The 12446-nt window shown below is 41.7% G+C and overlaps 1 protein-coding gene across 1 annotated transcript in view; it reads left to right on the forward strand.

The window, feature by feature from the left end:
• Positions 1–12446, forward strand: part of Aldh1a2 (aldehyde dehydrogenase family 1, subfamily A2) — an 80455-nt gene that overhangs the window by 48715 nt on the left and 19294 nt on the right. The gene's annotated exons all lie outside the window — the stretch shown is intronic.

Below are 12446 nucleotides of genomic sequence, written 5' to 3' on the forward strand. Positions count from 1 at the left end.
GGGCAACACCAGTCTCATGTGTAGATTCCCCAATGAATGTGAAAGAAGAGGTGCACACTTTACACTTGCTCTTTGTGATTCAGTTTGGGTAAAACTACCCCACAGACTGGGGCTCTGGGCACTTCTTTTAGTCAAGATACAGGACAGAAGCAAGTAGAGAAGTGGAGGATCTAATCTAGTCTGTAATGGAGGGAACCAGAACAACTTTCCCTTCACTGAGCCCTGTAGGTGAAAGAGGCAGCTGACTGCTATAGAGCACTGGTCAGCAAAGAGTTCTGTGAAAGGCCAGACAGACACTTAAGTGTTGGAGACTTTGCAAGTCTCCATTTCATACTCTGCTATGCCTAACTGGTAGTGCACATGCATCATACACGGATTTATGAGTCAGGCTGTATACACATAAAACTTTTTTCATAGACACTGACATTTGAATTCTGTTATTTTCCTACATCAACAAATACCTTATTTTTTCAGAGAGTGAGAAATGTAAGGACTGTTTTTATCTAGTAAGTCAAGCCAAAGCCAGCAAGGTAAATACGAGTTGTGGTTTTAATTCCTGATCACCACGAATCTGCTGTTCTATCATGTCTTTGATTCAGGTTCAGATGATGAAAAAGTTTCAAACTGTTGTTGGAGACTAGATGCTAAAGAGCACCTACATCTCATTAGGATCGGATCAGATAATGGAACTAGAAATGTTGTTTTCAGTCTCTTTCTATAAGCTAGCGCTGTTCCAGAGCTGCAGGTATCCTCGTCGGAACCCCATGGACAGCAGCACTGGATGTGTGATAGCCACAGAGCTGCAGTGGTCAAGCTACGAGAAAGAGTGAGAGCTGTGTCTGTCAGTCAGAGTAGAAAATGGAAAACAAGTGAAATTGGTTTACATCGTGTTTAATACATATGTTTAAAACATCATTTCAGCCTCTCTTTAAAATTACTAAATCCACATTTTACATTCTCTTTGCCTGTTGAAGTCTATGAGATCTAGTGGACAATTTACATTCATACCACAGCTCAGTGTCATTAGCTGTATTTCAAACATTCTGTAGGCAGATAGACAGGTGGCCAGTGGCCAGCATACCTGCCAGAGAGATCTAGAGATCTCCTTAAATCAGGTGATGCAAAATTAATGATATTTAGTTAAACGGTCTCTTACTATTTTTGTGTAAGCTAAATAGACTTGCATGCTAATTTACATTCTCTGCTTCCAAACTTTTATTTGACTTTTACTTGCTATCAAATGTATGGAACATGCAACCCAAAATGCGAGTGTGAAAGAGACATATTCTTCTGGGTGCACTGAGTCTGTTGTTTTAAAAGTATTTGCTTCAGACTAGATGCTAACGAAACACCTGCATCCAATTAGAATCAAACCAGAAAGTAATATCCACAAAGCAAGCTATTGGGAGGAATTCTGAATTAAAAATAGAGGCAAAAATCTAGGCAGGCTTTCAACGGAATCACAAGAAACCTCCACCGTAATCTCATGTGAGGATGGTTGGCAGGAATCCTGAATAAGATACTTCCAAACAGAATGAGCCAGGATCTACAAAGGATTATATACCACAACCAAATAGAAGTTAATCCAGGAATGCAAGGTTGGTTTAATATAGAAAACAACCGATTTAATACTCCATATTGGTCAAATAAAAGGCAAAAGCTACATGATCATCTCAGTAGACATAAGAAAACACTTGACAAAATCTACCCACACAGAAACCTATACACAGCTGTTTATAACATTATTATTCCTTGGAGTAGAGATGTCCCAAATGTTTATCAGATGATGGATGGATAAAATGTAATATAGCCACAAATGGTATATTATTCAATAATAAAAAGGAGAATGAGACATACATAATATGGGTCAAATTTGGAACTTAAAGAATGTGGTAATGACAAGCTGTATATTTTATGATCATACTTAATTGAGAAGTGTCTAGAAGAGGCAAATGTATACACTCAAAGCAGATTGGTGATTGCTGAGAGCTAAGATGAGTGACTGTGGATGAATATGAAATTTCTTGTGGTTTTGTTGTATTTAGATAGCTGTAATCATTGTGGGAGTCGTACAGCTCTGATAATAAACTAACCTGCCTGAACCACCTACATCAAAAGGGACATCTTATAGGGTGTGTAATGGATCTCAACAAAGTTGCAGAAAGTGAATGGTTCCGATGGAGGCTTTAAACTTTGGGTATTAATAGTCAACACTGATTGAGCAAATACTTCTTAATGCCAGTCAAGTGCTTGCCATCCTACCGCATTGCCTCAGCAGCCAAAGAAGGTGCAGGGGTAAGCTTAGCCCAGCTGGGAAGGCTTAGGAAGTTACAGGACTGTAAGCCACACCCAGAGCCCCAGTGCCAGACAGTGCTGCACTGCTTTCTGACTGTAGGCTCGCACATGCCTTCAGCAGCCAGGGTTCATTGAAATACAGAATAGCAGATATCCTCAAAGAGGATAGTTATTGTTTGTTTGTTTTATCTTTTTCCTGAGAGCCCGCTTTATTTATTTATTTATTTATTTATTTATTTATTTATTTATTTATTTTGCTTATTCACTTTACATCCCTCTCACTGCCCCCTCCCAGTCAGCCCCTCCCACAATCCTTCCTCCATCCCCGCCCTCCCCTTCTCCTCTGAGGAGGGGGCTTATTTTTTGAAGCAGTATTACTCTGCAGGCCTCACTGGCCTCAAACTTATGACAGTCCTACACCTTAGCCTAGAAAATTCAAGGAATACAATTGTGCCCCACTATGAAAAACACAGTTTTTGGATAATGCCAAATTTTCAGTGGAAACTGTTCCATTGCGAGAGTCATTTAAAAGTATTTAATTCTGAAAGGCTCTTACCATTGTTCTAATTAATTTTTTTCTAAATTTCAAATTAGGATTGCCTACTTAGTACCTCTGTCGTTTGATCTGGTATAGGTCACTCTTTGATACAGGAATTAAAGTTTGATCCCAAGCTATCCCAAGTCAGTTCCACCAATCTTTCCTTAGCACTGAGCTACCATCTACTGCTAGGCTTTGAGGAAGCAGCAGTGGTATATGTGTCAGGAAAGCCCACAGGACAGTCTCCAAGTGGCTCTACAGTGTGTCGTGCAAGCTCACCGAAGACGATGCCTGGGCTGTTTCCTTTACAGTTGCCCAGTTTAAAAGATGTGTTCAAATAGGATAGAACCAAACTTCTCCTTGGGAAGTTACCTTGTATCTTTTACATCTAAAGAAATTTCACTATTCAAGGCATTTAAACTTTAATAAAGAGCTCCTTCATTCAAAAGTAAAAATGCATTTTTAAATTAAGAGCATTCCTCCTCTCTTACTTTTTGAGATGGTTTAAAAAATATATTGTTTTACTTTATACACATAAGTATTTGAGTGCATGTATGCATGTACAACACATACATGCCCTGCCCATAGAGGCCAAAAGAGTGTCCCCTAGAACTGGAGTTATAGATGGTTTTGAGCCACTGTGTGGATGCTGGGAACTGAACTCTGGTCCTCTGAAAGAACATCCAGTGCCCTTAATCACTGAGCCATCTTTCCAACAGTAAAAACATGTTAGGAAAACTCCCTATAAACTCTGTAGTGACTACTGTCACGTGGGAAGGATTTGGGTATACCTTCCTATTAATGTGAAAATGCAGGTTATGGGTCCCCAGCTCTGGAGACCACTGTCAGCCATGTTGCCTGCTGTTAGTGTGCAATGATACTGGTATCAGTCACAAACCCAATCCCACTTGCCGGGACCAGTACCTTCCAAAGGTCAGTGCTCTGCAGTGTGGGATGGGGAGTTAGCCTTTGATGCTCCCTAGCAATAGGTGCCCGGTTTGTTTGTTCATCGTTACAGCAGTTCCACTTTTTTTTTTTAAAGACTTATTTATTTATATGTATATGAATACACTGTAGCTGTCTTCAGACACACCAGAAGAGGGCATCAGATCTCATTATGAATGGATGTGAGCCACCATGTGGTTGCTGGAATTTGAACTCGGGACCTCTGGAAGAGCAGTCCAGTACTCTTAACCGCTGAGCCATCTCTCCAGCCCCCCGAGCAATTTCACTTTTTTTTTAAATAAATTTTTTTTAAAGATTTATTTATTTATTATATATAAGTACACTGTAGCTGTCTTCAGACACTCCAGAAGAGGGAGTCAGATCTCGTTACGGATGGTTGTGAGCCACCATGTGGTTGCTGGGATTTGAACTCCTGACCTTCAGAAGAGCAGTCGGGTGCTATTACCCTCTGAGCCATCTCACCAGCCCGAAATTTCACTTTTGACAGACATTAAAATTCCCAAACTTCAGATTATATAACAATACAGACTTTCCCTATCCAATAAAGTCTTTTCAAGATAATGTGGAAAGATGAGGAAGAGGGGGAAAGATGAGGAAGAGGGAGAAACACCACCTTAAAAACTTACCACACTAGATGAGACCTGTCGAGGAGTCAGTACATGTTTGCCTTTCTCTAGAAACCAGTAGATAACGTTGTCGTTTTTCATCAAGAAATTCAACCATAGGATTCAAATTCCATTAAGAAGAGCAATTAAGATCACATATGCCAGATTTGTATGTGAAGTCTCAACTTGCTTTAGATGCCTATTATGATTGTATGCATTTGGTTACAGGACTCGTTACTGTGCGATCTTTGCAGTCCTCAGATTTCCTGCTATAGATGAGGGATGATTTTTATCAACTTTGTGGGCTGAGAGGGTAAAAGAAACTGGACTGAAGTATTTGGCATGGAGTCTGGTTCTTAGCAAAGTGTCAGTGAAGATGAGCCACCATTGTTTCCTGGGTTTTGTTGTTATCTGTTTGAGATGGGGAACTCACAGTGTAACTCTGGCTGGTCTAGAACTTGCTATAGTTAGAGGCAGGTTAGTAGAGAGCCAACTCTTTAGTCCTGGGATTAAAGGCATGTGCTATTTGCTATTTTGCTATTTTGTTTGTTTATTTGGTTGTTTGAGTGACTTAAGGGAGGTGGGGAGGATTGAGACAGGGTCTTACTGTGTAGCCCTGGCTGTCCTGGAACTTGACTATGTAGACCCAACTAGCCTGGAACTCACAGAGGTCTGCCTACCTGCTTCTGTCTCCTGAGTGCTGAGTTAAAGGTGTGTACCACCACACTCAGCTTCCTATTTATTTCCAAGTGACATTTACAGGACAATCTAAGCTTAGGAAAGTATGGTATAAAAGAAGGGCCAATGGATTCTCCCAGATAAAGACCCAACTTTCTTACTGTGTGATCTTGGCCTCTTTCTTGTCCTTCATTTTTCACGTTTGGCAGGCTGTAGTAACTCTGTTAAGGCTTATTTGTGGCTCGGGACAACACATTTGAAAGCTCCACCCGTATTGCTTGGCACACAGAAAGATTTCAGTAAACACTAGTTGAGTATGAAACCTCCATTTGCAAAGAATGTCTGTCGAAGGCCGATTCCCACTCTCCTCTGGCAGCTTCCCTCTCCTTTTGTTTGTTTTGTGGCTTTCATAAATAGTTTACAGATATTTTTGGCTTCTAGTAAGTAGCATATGTATGTTTCTCTTCTGTTTCATGTTTTGGAAGATTGACCAAGTGCTAGCTTGCATAAACTCCTTTAAAATCCTGTAGGTAAATTAGTGGGCTACTTAGAATGTAGCCCAGGAAGAGATTGGTATCTATTAAACAACTCACTTAGGATTCCTTGCTGTGGTCTAGAGTGGGGGCCACTCTTTCAACCATGGTTTGCCAAAGTGACATTCTGTTACTTAGAAGAAACATGTAATGTAGATATCGTTGCTTTCAGCAGTTGTTCAGGAACACCTCGCCTGTTGTGCTGGTGGGAACTCAGTCAGATTCAGGTTGCTGGACTTCACCCCAGAACTTCTGGATTAAGTTGGACTTGGCAGGGAGTTTAAGAACCCTCATTTTAATAAACTTTTCTAAGAATTCTTAATCCGTGGTCAAGAATCAGTGGTTTACTTGGACTGGCTCAGTTGGGTCACACTCCACATCCACTTAGAACTCCATGATGCTGAGTGTGTTAATCCATGCTAAAACAGGGCATTTGTACTTACTAGAAGACCACCCACATTGTCTCTAGATGCAGTTTCACTGCTGGCCATTCTAACAGGCTCTCCCCAGATGGCCCAGTGCTGCACAGTGAGAGTGGTTGTGACTCTTGTTTACAGTGAAAGCCTTGAGTGGTGCCATCCTGGGTGCCAGAAACTACAGGTTATTGGGCACTGATATATTCTTTGTTTTATTTCTGTATCTCATATGACTACTCTTCATTATTCTTCTCCCATTAGGCTCTGATTATGTTAAATTTTAATTAACTCTGTTACATCTATTAGACTTTAGAAACTATTACTCTATACTTTAGCCAGGCATGTAGGTTCAGTGTAATTTTTATGTTAGTTGTCCACAAAGGACAAAAAAGAGCTATGTGGCACAATTAACCTCTACCATAACTATTTACTTGCTTAATAGATTGTTACTAATGCATTCATTGAGGCATGCTCTAGGTACAGTAGATCTCACATATTTACAGTGCACAGTGTGGTAAGGCAGGCATGTGTAGCCATCCCCCCCGAGCACAAGCTCAGCACAGAGCACACAGGCACCACACTCAGAAATCTTCTCCAATTTCCGTCTTTCCCTCATCCCAGTCCCTACACTTTGGGGTACTTTATGCTTTTTGACTAAATTATTTTCATTTTCTACAAGTTTATATAAATGGATACAGTATCAGTAACTATTTTCACTTAGAATAATTACTTTGAGATTCACTTGTGTTGCTGTATTATCCACCAATTCTTACTGCTGAACAGTATTTTATTTTATGGATAGATCACAACTTGATTATCCTGTCAGTTGTTGTTGAACATTTGAGTTGCTCCCAGATTGAGTTTAGTAAAAATAAATCCTCTGTGAACAATCCATGTATAAACCTTCTCTGCTTCCTCCCCCACTGTGCGTGAGTTGAGTGTGTGTGTGTGTGTGTGTGTTTGTGTTTGTGTGAAGGGGGGGCAGGCATTTAGGGATCGCCACATGATCACCTAACCATGCCATTTTGAAGTCTTCATGCCATTTTATATTTCTATCTGCAAAGAAAATGCTTCCAACTCCCCCAGAGTTTCATATGGCTAGACTTGTTAATTTAATCCCTTCAGATAGCTAGATGAGTGGAGTTTTGTTTAGAATTCTCTACTATTAAGGAGTTTTTCATATATATACATATATATACACATATATATGAAATATATATATATATGTGTGTGTGTGTGTGTGTGTGTGTGTGTGTGCTACAATGTACTGTCTTTGGTAAGGTTTCTTTTAATTTCTGCCCCTTGGGAAGGGAAGCATTGTATTCTTACTGTAGAAATCTGAAAATTCTTTCTATATTCTGGGTATAAGTCTTAATACTTTGCAGATCTTAACTCCAGTCTGTAGTCTTCTCTAATTGTCTTAACAGTAGTTTAGGAAGAACAGTTGTTCTTAGGTCTGAGAAGATCCAGTCCAGCAATATTTTGTTTTATAGATCAAGCTTTTGACATTATTGCTAAGAGAGCTTTGCCTGCCTTAAGAGCTCAAAGATTGCCTCCTGTTTCTCCCTGTGGGGATTTTTGGTTTTGTTTTACATTTAAGTATATGCACTTTGAGGTAATTCTTGTGCTTGTTATGAAGTAAAGATTGGAGTTCTCTCTTATTAATATGAGTGGCTGTGGGTTGTCACCACTTGTTGAAAAGATGCCCCTCCACTGGATTACCCTGTGTCTTTCTCAAGCATGAGTGTCCATATTTGTTTGGTTCTTTCTAGATTGTTTTTTCATCTATCTGTGTTTTCATTCACCAATACCACAAGATTTTAATGGCAACAGCTATATTTAAAACAGGAGAAAATACTCCAACAACTAAGTGCTCACTCTTTAAAGGTGGAGACAGTCTATGGGAAAGAGAGATGGGGGGGGGTGATGATTTGACTAAATGACACCCATAATCGCATATATTTGAACGCTTAGTCACTAGGGAGTGAGATTATTTTAAAGGATTAGAAGGATTGGGGGTGCAGCCTTGTTGAAGGAGGTGTGTCACTGGAGACAGGCTCTGAGGTTTCAAAAGCCCATGCGAGGCTCTGTCTCTCTCCTTCTGTTACTTGTGGGTCAGGCTGTAGCTCTTAACTACTGCTCCAGCACCATGTGTGCTGCCATGCTCACTGCCTTGATAATAATGAACTAAGCCTCTGAAACTGTAAGCAAGCCCCAATTGAATTCTTTTATAAGAGTTGCTTTGGTCATAGTGTCTCTTCACAGCAATAGAACATTGACAAAGATAGGGAGGAAGCTAGGTGAGGTTGGGAAAGAGAATCAGGTAGAAGGAGACCTGTAACATGCTTGGCTGGTAAGAGCATGTACCATAGTGAGAACCACGCTCTAGTGTGCATTGTTCAGCTAACTTTTTCCAGTGGAGTATATATTTGATATTTCTCAAAGGAAGCTTACATTCATTCAGAGGGGAGCCAGTTCTGTGGCTTTTGAAATATCTTCATGTTTTTCTATCTGAAATGACATTAGTGGCAAATGTCAAAGGACCTTATCTAGAACATGAAAATCAGGTTGTGACTATTTACAGTAACAGTGAGCAAGCCGAGGGTACTCATAGGCAGACAGCACCATCCTAGCCTCCTCATCCCCCGCTGCCTGGTATGTATTCATCCATCTATTCTTTTTAACTTTTTTTTTTTTTTGGTTACTTGGAAACCACAGAATCTTATAAATCAAACATGTCACTTAAAAGTATATTTGTCTATAGCTTCTGTTAGGATTGTGCCAGGGAGAAGGAACCTATTGACACATTACAAAACATCTGCAATGTTCTGAAACAAGAAGCTTAGTTGAAGTGGCTGCCTTCCATTTTACTTCAGCAACAGCCTTTAGAAAGCAAACAGTACTCAGATTAAAGATAGGGTCGGCTTCTCTTTATGCAGCTAGATACATAAGCAATACGTGTAAATATTTAATAAGTGAATATGAAAGTCTTCTTATAAACACAGAGTCAATAAACATCCTCAACAAAGTACGGGAAGGCAGTTTGCATTCTGCTTGATATAATGTATTTCTTTTCATTCAGTTAGATTAGCAAACCATGATTTCATCATTAGTCAACAAGATAGTAGAGAGACCATCAAAGCAAGCTACAGGAGAGTCCAGATTGATCTGTGCCAAGCCAATGTTTGTAGCTAGCAGCTGTGTTACCACTGATGCTAATTCACGCAGTGGGGTTCTCCTTTCATTTCCCGAGTGGGGTAACACTCCTGTCCTATGACGCAGACCCATTCCTGCTGCTGGAGTGGTGAATCAGGTCAGCTCTCTCTTCCTGCTCCCCTCAGCCCTTGTAGGTACTTTGTGATTTGGGGCAGTTTTAGCTTTTTTTTTTCCCCCAGCCAAGAGGCCTTTTGCTAAGGTTGTGCACAATCCTGTAGTGAATCAAAGGATTTTTAATGAAAAAACAAAAAAACAAAAACCAGTTTGATATGACAAAATGTTCAAATGTATAGGTTTTAGATTTTTTTGCCTTCTGTTTTTAAAATTCTTAAATCATGAATGTGAAGGAATAAGAAGCAGGGCGGTTCTGCCTCTTCTGGCTGGGGTTCTCTGGTTCTCCTCGTTTGCTAAAGCGAGGATTCTGCTGTAGGCTCTCTCAGCTGAGGCTGAATGGCCAGGTCCTAAGAAGCCTGTCCCTTTGGCTCAGCTAGGTGGTGGCACGTGCTTCTTTCTGATTTGAGTAACTCAAGCTCTTCCTATTAAAGCAAGAAATCAGACCTTGAGGTTTTCTTCTTTGAAAAAAAAAAAGGATGGCAAAGTGGAACAGCCGGGTGACTTAGACAAAGTGGATCTTAAGCTCTTCTGCATAATTGTCAGACTCTTACATAGCAGAGGGGCCCTAATCACAGCACATCTAGAGAAGAGAACTCACCACAGACAGGCATGGCAGCAAGAGCTCTGAGCTCCTGGTGGGCATTCTAGGTTCAGTCCATGCTCTGTCACTTTGTGGGTACCAGCCACTAGGTCATTTCTAAACCTCTTTGAGTCCTATTTTCTTCCAACTATAAAATGGAGCAATATCTCTTGCCTCTCATAATTGCTGTGAAGATTAAAATAATGTGTATGAAGACAAACAGCATATAAGAGGCACTTATTCAACAGTTAACATTAAATGGATCCATGATGGCAGACAAAAGCTGTCCTTCAAGATGGGTTTGGTCTTGCTTTGTTTTTGACACCCCTCTCCCAAGTTCTTTCAGAGTTCTGGGAATTGAACCTGGGGCTTTGCAAATGTTACTCCCACTGAGCTATGTCTCCAGCCTGATCCCATGGCTCTTAGTGGCAGTAGTACATTTGAACACTCTTTGGATCTTTTGAAAAATAGCCACAGCTATGTGCCCTCAAGCCTGAGCTATGTACCCTTTCGAGGTAGAACACAGACACAGAAAAGGCTGTGCGTGACTGAGCTTCCTAGGTACAGTCAGTTTTCCAGTTGTACAGCCATCCCGTTCATGAGAGGTAAGGCTAGAAGGTCCGGAAGACAAGAGAGAGAAGTACCCAAGACCATGTTGGCTGCAAGCTCAGGCTGGGATGGGCTTCCCACAGTCTCACCTCTGTTGTCCTCACTTACAGAGTCTTCATGAGTAGCTAGGCTTACTGACTCAGCAAATGTGACTGAAAATTATACACATAGACTCACACATGCATACACACATACACACATACATGCACACACAGGCATAGAGCTCCTGGACTGACATGTTCAGCCTGGTGAGGAAGACCCACAGCTGGTAAGCAAGTACGGGCTGAGAGTTATGGGCAGAGCACAGTGGGATGGGAGGAGAAGAGGCCAAGCTCTGTGGGAAGGGTGGGAGAGAAAGCTCACTTCTCAGAGGAGGTGCCCAGAGGGAGGTCTGCGAGGAGTTTATCAAGTAAGCCAAGAGAGGACAGCCTTGCCAGGCAAATGAAGCAGTTTGTCCAAAGACCCAGAGGAGGTTCCAGGAAAGCCATGTGGTTTTGTGGGGGCTCCGGTGGTAGATGGGGAGTGGTGAGGATCGTGGGAACAAAGGCCAGAAACATATTCATGGTTGTATTGATTTCCATAATCTGCCTTTTGCAGACAGTGCTTTGAAATTGCTGTTACCATAGGAAAGTTGCCTTGGTTTTTTCTGTTTCCTTCTGGTGAAAACTGAAGAGATTAATATGGTTTGTTTCTTGGTATTTCAGGACAAAATGCCCACTTGGTGTATTTCTTGCCATTCCTATTTCCATCTCATCCGGAACCAGCAAGTGCAGCTCTGAGAACTTTGAAGGAAGGGGGAGGAAGCAGGGTCAGTGACTTGGGGTTCAGTTTAAGAGATGAACATATGCTAGAGAAAGTTGGCGTCTTCAGAAGGTGGGCTGAGATCTTTTGTACAGGTCTGTTCCATTTCTTAAAAGGCACTTTACCTCTGAGAAGGGACCTACTTTTATTAAGGTAAATAATTCATGAAAAATCTTATCCAACTTCAGAAACTGTAGAGAGCAAAAACACCTTGTATAAAAATGGCCTTGAAAAAGCCTTTTGTATTCTTTTGTTGTTGTTGTTGTTCTGGATAACAAATTATTTTCTTTGTTGAGAGCCAAATTACCTTCCCTTTGCTGCCGCATTGCTGTGAACAGAATTCTGGAGCGCTGCGGCTCTCCACTCCTCGTATCAATCTTGAAGTCTATTCAAACAAGGATGGGAGGCAGAGTTGGTCTGTGCCAGCAATCCTGCTGCGAATTAGCCCAGTTTCACATGTGTGTGGGAACCCCCACTCACCACCCATGCCTGCTTGGGGGACAGAGATAGAGCTGGAGTCTCTGCAGGGAGTGCGGCCTTAGGAAACAACGTGATAGGACACTATCGCTTACTCTTTCATAAAGAGGGCTGTGTGGGGAAACTCAAAACAGACCCGCTTTTCTACTGCTCTGAGCAGCTGTGGTGCTCTGGGAAACACTACTTCTGCTCCTTATGGCTAGAAAAACAGTCTCTGAGTGAGTACAGGCCCCAGGAGTCCCATCTGTCCTTTTAACTCCAGTTAACCAGCGTGCTAAGGGACGAATTTGCTGCTTGGGCTGAGCTTTCATTCTTCAGTGGAAGAGGCCGAGACCAGGGAAAGCGAAGGAGCAGTTTCAGGCTGAACAGACCGAAGTTGGTTAGGTAGCAGGGCCGCTTTATAGTAGTGCCCAGGAATCGTCTCTGCTCTCCTGTCTTTTTTCTTTTCCTCTTCTCTTCTCTTTCTCCCTCTCCCTCTCCCTCTCCCTCTCCCTCTCCCTCTCCCTCTCCCTCTCCCTCTCCCTCTCCCTCTCCCTCTCCTTCTCCCTCTCCCTACCCTCCCCCTCCCCCTCCCCCCACCCTCTCCCTCTTCTCTTCCTTTAAGACAGTCTCACCTTG

This window comes from Mus musculus, chromosome 9, assembly GCF_000001635.26.
Source record: "Mus musculus strain C57BL/6J chromosome 9, GRCm38.p6 C57BL/6J".
Lineage (NCBI taxonomy): Eukaryota > Metazoa > Chordata > Mammalia > Rodentia > Muridae > Mus > Mus musculus.